Source organism: Fonsecaea pedrosoi (assembly GCF_000835455.1).
Source record: "Fonsecaea pedrosoi CBS 271.37 unplaced genomic scaffold supercont1.6, whole genome shotgun sequence".
Lineage (NCBI taxonomy): Eukaryota > Fungi > Ascomycota > Eurotiomycetes > Chaetothyriales > Herpotrichiellaceae > Fonsecaea > Fonsecaea pedrosoi.
The window spans coordinates 922,865-930,325 of NW_013550610.1; positions in this window are offsets into that span (position 1 = coordinate 922,865).

The following is a 7,461-nucleotide window of genomic DNA, read 5'->3' on the forward strand; positions in this document are numbered from 1 at the left end:
TAAGAAGAGTATTAAATAGAAATAGAAAGAAGTAGAGATAAAGATAATAAATTTATTATAACTTACTCTAACTTTAGCGCTTATATTAATAAGTATTAATTATAATATTAATACTAGTTTAATTATTCTTACTTTTAACGTAAGCTTAAAGAGGTAGAGTACGGTTTTAATATAGTTAATAAGTAATTTAAAGCGCTAATATCTTATATAGTACGAGAGTAGTCTTTAATTAAAAGCTAAGGCTAGGTATAACGTTAGTAAGCGAGAACATCGTACGCTATTAAAAGTACATAAGAAGTTTAAGATATAGCTATATAGTATAATCTTTACAGTAGAAACTAATATCCTAACTCTAGCGGTATAATTAAATAGATTAGTAATAAACTTATTAAGAGCGCTAGTTACTTAATAGTTAATATAGATTAAGTTATTTAACTTTAAAGTAAGATATATACTAAAAGTAAAGAATATCGCGATAGATATACTATTATATAGACTAGAAACGATTAAAGAAGTTAAAGTAGTAGAGAGAGAAGAAGATATTAATAAATAGATTATAATTTAGTTATTTATAGTAAGAATATACCTAGTTAAAGTAGAGAGTTATAAATACGAATAACGACTAGATAGATACTTAATTACGTAATTATATAAGATAGGTTAAAGAATAATAAAAGAAAAAGTTTACGAATAAATATAATAAGAGTAGGCGACGAAGAAAGAGAAAATAAATAGGAAGAAACTATAAGCGGAAATAAAGGGGAAAGTAAAAGAACGGTAAGTAATATAGAAAATAATTAGTGAAAGAAGTTAAAAGAAGGGAAATACTTAAATAAATTAAAGAAAATAGTAGAGTACTTATAACGATTTAAGCGGCTAACTAAATTAATTAATAGTAAATTTAAGAGATTCTAAAGAGAGATACTAAAATACTTTATACGCGAAGATTATCTCTTTTAGCGATTAAATATTATAAAGTCTATCTATAAAATAGTTAATTAAGAGACTACTTAATAATTAATTTTAAGGAAAATATATAATAATAGTAAATATAAGAGTCGTAAGAGTATATTCTCTTAAATTATTAATTAATATTATTAAGATAGATTATACTTAGATATTAAGAAGTATATATAAACGTACTAAGAATACTAATTTAAAGTATCTTAGGGATTAAAGAGAAGATATAGTTAAAATATATAGAGAAGAGATAAGAATAGATATAGTTAATATATATAGATAAGAGATAAGAATAGATATATATTAATATATTATCGATATTAAAGTCCTATTAAAAGAGTTATCTTATAAAAGCTTAGAGTTTATTTAGTAGATAAGTAAAAGCGCGGGAGATAGCGTAGAATAATAGTACGATAGTTTCTAAGTTTCTATAGGAAGACGTAATCTATTAATATAGTATCTTTAGAAGGTTAATCGTTAATAGTAAACTAGAAAATAAGAATCTAACTATTAAGTTAATAAAGAAGTATAATATTAAGAGAGTAATAATTTTAGCGTACTATCCTTAAATTAATAGATTAATTAAGGTAGGATATTAAGTAACTATAGATACTCTAGCGAAAACCTATAAGTATCTAGCTTAAATAGACTAGATAGATTATCTTTATACTATACTATAGGTAGACTAGACTCTATTAAGTTAGGTACTAGTTTTGTACTATATAAACTAGAGTATTTAGATCGTCCTATTCTTCTAATTAAACTAGAAGTATTAACTTAGTATATTCTTCCGTAGTGTGGAATATCGCTATCTAGGCCTCTTACCTAACTAGGCTTAGTACGTGACCTGATTACGTAGCTAGGTGGCTTAGCTAGGTAAGATAACTAGGTAGCGTAGCTACTCACATCATCGCTTACTAATAGCGATTCAATGGTTTTCTTTTACCTTCTAACTATCGCTACTCATTACCTATATAAGGATACTCCTCTCCCCTCTCTTAGATAGTTAAGTTTTACTAAGTCTTCTATAGTCGAATAGTTAATACCTATCGGTTCGATCCTATAATGAGCCTATCTATTACCTATCTAGGTAATCCTCTGAGTCCTCCGAATAATATATATTAATATCTTATTTTATAATTATTATTAAGCTTATACTTATTTTTAATAAGAATATAACTTAAATTTAGAAAGTAATATAAAAAGAGAATATAAAAGAACTAAAGACTACTTAAATTCTTTAACTTTAATTAACTTAACTTATAACTTTAATATAGAATTAATTATCCTTATTATAGATATAAGGAAATAAGAATAGAGAGCTATAATTAATTTAATAATAGAGGAATATATCTTCATAATATATAAGATTAAAATTAAAGTTAAAGTAAAACTTAAGTATAATATCTTTAAGAGAGAGACTTAAGTATTATATAAAGTCCTTAAGAAGTTTAAAAGTTAATTATATATAGTATGTTTTATTATAAAAGTTAATATAATAAGTCTTATTATATAACTTAATTAATAGTCTATAAACTTACTTAATATAATTATTAATTAATAATTAACTTAAATTTAGAAGTTTAATATTCAGATTTAATATATAATAGATAAGAAGAGTAATATTAAAGCTATTCTCTTATAATACTCTTTAATAGAAGAGAATCTAGAAGAAATTAAAGAGAAATAGAGAATTAATATTAAAAATATTTTTAATATATAAATAATAAGAACTTTAAATAATTATAAAAGAATTTAGTAAATTTATATATATAAATAGATTATTTACTTAGAATATTAATAGAAAATAAATTAAGTTATTAAATAATTAATAATAAAGTTAAAAGAAGAAGGATTCTTAAATAAATATATAATAACTTTAAAAACTTTAAATATAAGATAATATATTAGTAGATATTTAACTATTATTATTAAAATAGTTAATATTCTAATATATAGAAGTTTATTAAGACTTATTAAGAATTTTAATTTTATAAAAGTAGAAGATTATATATATAATAAGATATCTTCTATCTTTATTAATAAATAATAATAGTAACTTAATATAAATTATACTTGAATATTATTATAATAGAAAAAAAGATACTTTATTAAAGTAAAAACTAATATAAGTATATAAGTTAAATTAGGAGAAATTAGGAGAAATTACTTTTATTAATAATATAATAATTATAAACTTCTTATTTAAGGAAATTATTTATTTATATAGATTATTTATAAGATTAGTCTATAATAATGGTCCTAAAACTAAGAGTTAAGTAAAAGAATTTCCTATAGAATATAGAATTAAGTTATTACTTTTATCTACTATCTATAAGTAAATAATTATATTAATATTAATTATAATAAAGGAATTAATACTCTTTTAAAGATATATTTAATATATATAGAAGATATTATAATAGGGTAATCTATAGATTAGTATATAATTAGTAGAATTTACCTATATAATATATAGAAAGATATTCCTACCTCCTAATTAACTAGTTCTTAGATACTTGTCCTAAGAGTTCCTTTCTTAAAGATCCTCTTAGAGAAGTAGTTCTTAAGTATATAATAAGAGAATTAATTAATTAATAAAATCTATTTAATTAGGATCTTTAATACTTTTTACTACCACTATATAATAATTATTACTTCTAATAATATACTTATCGCTATATAAGTTAATATCTCTAGTTAAGAGCCTTACCTTAATTTATTAATATCTTAAGATAAAGATATAGCTATAATAAACGCTTCTAAAAGAATATCTCTCTATAACTATCTATATAATATACTATAATAGCTATTTATTAGAGCTACTTCCTATATAGCCTAATGAGGTTAGGCTTCCTTAGTTATAGTTCCTTTATTATATAAGCTAGGTTAAGAGAACGTAAGGTATAAGTAGTTAAGTAACTTTAGAATAGTATAGTAAAGTAGATATTATAAGTTAGCTACGAGAGAGTATAACTATAAAAGGGGAATAAGTATAGCTATATACTTATAAGGTATATTCTAAATAGGTAACTAGAAATAGTATATTAATATATTAATATACTACCTATACTAAGGCATCGCTATATCGATATATTAAATATTTCCTTTTCCGGTAGTTACGTACGGTACGTAACCTAGCCTTATATTACTAGGCTACCATCCCGGTAGACCTACCTCTAGGCGCCCCGCGCTCTAGGTTATATAAAGGCCGTTTCTAATACTAGTAGAGTTTAAGAAGTAAGTAAGCTACGGCCTTACTAGCTCCTCCTCTAGTATAGTAAGTTCTAAGTTTTATACGTCTAAGTATAGCTTCTATAGCCTATACTACTACGCCTTTTATACCTCTTTATTATAAGTAGGCTAATTAGGATAGCCCTAATATACCTACTATATATCGTTAATAGACTTAGATTTAATAGGATTATTAAGCCTAACGTCGTTATAGTAAAGAGCCTTCGTTAATACCTTCTCTTAGTTAATTAAGGTAAGTCCGTAGAGATAGTCTTTAAAGTTATACTAGTTCTTAAGATTCTTAACTAGACTCTCGTCTTAGTATAGCTTAACGATATATCGATAATTAGCTAGTAAATCTTTAACTTCCTAAATCTCTACTTAATCTAGATAATCTTAATTAGTAGATTAATCTTACTCTTTATAATACTAATTAAGGTTACTTAAAGGACTTTTATAACTAACTTTATTACTATTAGTTAATATCCTATACTTATTATAAGAAGCGATAGTTTAATTAAAACTTATAATTAGATCTATATACATTATTATCGCGTTAATAAAGGCCTTAATAATAATTAACCTTTCCTTTATAACGCTAATAACTATATAGATCCTAGACTAGACTATTCTAGTCTTTCTATACTTACTTAAATTAAGGAGATATTAATTACGCGCGTCTACGTTTCTATTAAAGTCCGCTAGATTAGAGATATATAATATCGTTATAAAGACTATATCTATAACTTTCTTCGCGATACTAGACTTATCTATAGTAAGTTACCTCTCCTTCCTTATAATCTAGAGTTAGTCTTACTACGTCCTCTAAGTACTAATATTAATCTATTACTTATTTACTAATCTAAGCGAGACTTTTATATCTACTAGAGAGCCGTCCGTAACTAACTCTATTTCCTCCGCCTTAATTATCTAGACTACTTTAATATTAAAATTAATAAGGCTACGCTTTAATAGCTTTTAATTAACGACTCTATCGTTAACTAATTAGTTACGGAAGAGATTCCTAATAATACTAAAATAGTAGAAAACGATAAATAGGATATTATAGATAAAGAAGGAGTATAGACCTCTATTATCCTTAATCTCCTTACTCGTAAGAAAGAGATTTAAGGTCTACGTTATTAAGTTATATAATTACGATATTTAAGCTTACCGTCGATCTATTCTACGCCGCTCTCTAAGTTTAATATATCTTAACTACTACTCTTATAGGCGTTTCCTACCCTATTTCTTATAATCTCGTAGAATTTATTACGCTACGTCTATACTCTATAACCTATATTAACTACGTAAAGTATCTCCTTAAGTACTAGAACGGACGTTTTACATAGTACTCTCGCTTTAAATATATCGTCTTTAATATTATTATAAGAAAGTAAGTTAATACTAAATCTAGCTTCCCTCTTAAGAAGATAGATTATAAAGAGATAATTATTAACGATCCTTAAGCCGCCTTTAAAGATAATACTCTTAAGGTCTAGATATTATTAAATTCTATTACTTATTATATTAATAGTCTACGTAGAATAAGATCTTTTTATACTAATAGACGTCGTTAACTTAAGATCTTTATAAAAAACCTAGGATCTTCTTATCTCTTTATTACTCTCTCTACGGCTAACTATTACTAGTATAATCTTATAAAGTATCTACTTAAGTTTAATCGCTAGAAGATAGTATCTCTAGATAAGTAAATTTAAATTACTTATCGTAATATTTAAGATAACTCTCTTATTATCTTCTACTATTTCTACGCTTACTTTAAGGCCTTTAAGTAAAGTATCCTTATCTCTAAGTTAAATATTAAGGATGAATAGAGTTAATATAAATAGTAGAGCCGTAGAAGTACTTATATATATAGTTATTACTAGAGCGATAGTACTCTAGATCCTAATATCGATTAACTTAATCCTAACCTTATAGATTACTTTACTAAATTCTAGAGTATCTATATCTCTATAATTAACTCTTAAAAGAACTATCTATAGCTAGCGTTAGAGACGCCTCTTTCTCTTACTTCTAAGGATTAATAGAACTAACTTAAATATCTCTCTACTATTATTAATTATATATAGCGCTATTAGTACTTAAAGGTCTATTACCTACGTAAAGAGAAGGCTACTAGTCTAATTAAGTACCGTTTTAATTACCTATAGTTTAAATATAAAACTTCTAGCCTTAAGATCTCCCTTAGAAGTACGTTCTATTATTTCTAACTTATATAGAATAATAGTTATCTAAATAACTATAATAGATTAGTTACTATAGTATAGCTTATAAATATAGATATTATACTATATATAGGCGCTATTACTATTCTTAATTATATTATTAAATATACTACTAAGACGGAATAGTAATTAGAGTTATATTAATAGATTATTACTTAATTACTTCCTTATCTTAATACTACTAGGTCGTTAACCTCCTTTATCTTAAAGACTATAAATCCCCTTCTTAAGGAGTAGAACTAGTCTACTTAGAAAGTCTATTATCTCCTTCTTAATCTACCTCTCTTAATTAGTAGCTAGCTTATTTAGCTCGTAGACTATTATCCTAAGGCCTAATAAGTTACTACTTTTAGAGTAGAAGATAAAGGAGAGACTCTTAAACGCGGCTAGTCTCCCTTATAGAAATATAAACTACGCTCTAAGCGACTAGAAGGTATTTTATTCCTTTAAATATTACGCCTTTATAACTTCCGTTAACTAGATTAAATATAACCCCGGTCTTAAGCTTCTCTATAGATTCTTAATTATTATCCTTATTATAATCCTAGCGATATTAAGAATTATATATAAATTAAACTTACTCTTTATATACTATTTAGAGAGATTAACGACCTCTTAAGACTAGATAATAAGCGCTTTAAGACGTTCCCTAAGGCTTTTAAATACTAGCGATAAGTCTATAATCCTATAGTAGAGCTAGATTTCCTTAAAGAACTACCTTCTAAGCTTAACGAATAGGATAAGTTTAAAGATCTTCCTAACGATAATAAGGATATATAGTAGTTCTAGGAAATCCTTATACGTTAACTACCTTATCGCGACGATAATATTTAAATAGAGGATCTTAATTAATCTAACGAGAGAGAGCTTAATCGTAAGTATAATTAGACGTCTTACGTTAATTTCGTCGATAACGATAACTACTAGAAGTAGTAAAAGTAAGTTAAGCTAGCGGCTCTCTATACCTAATCTACTATAGATCCTAATTAACTTAAGCGTTAATAATAACGTTTCT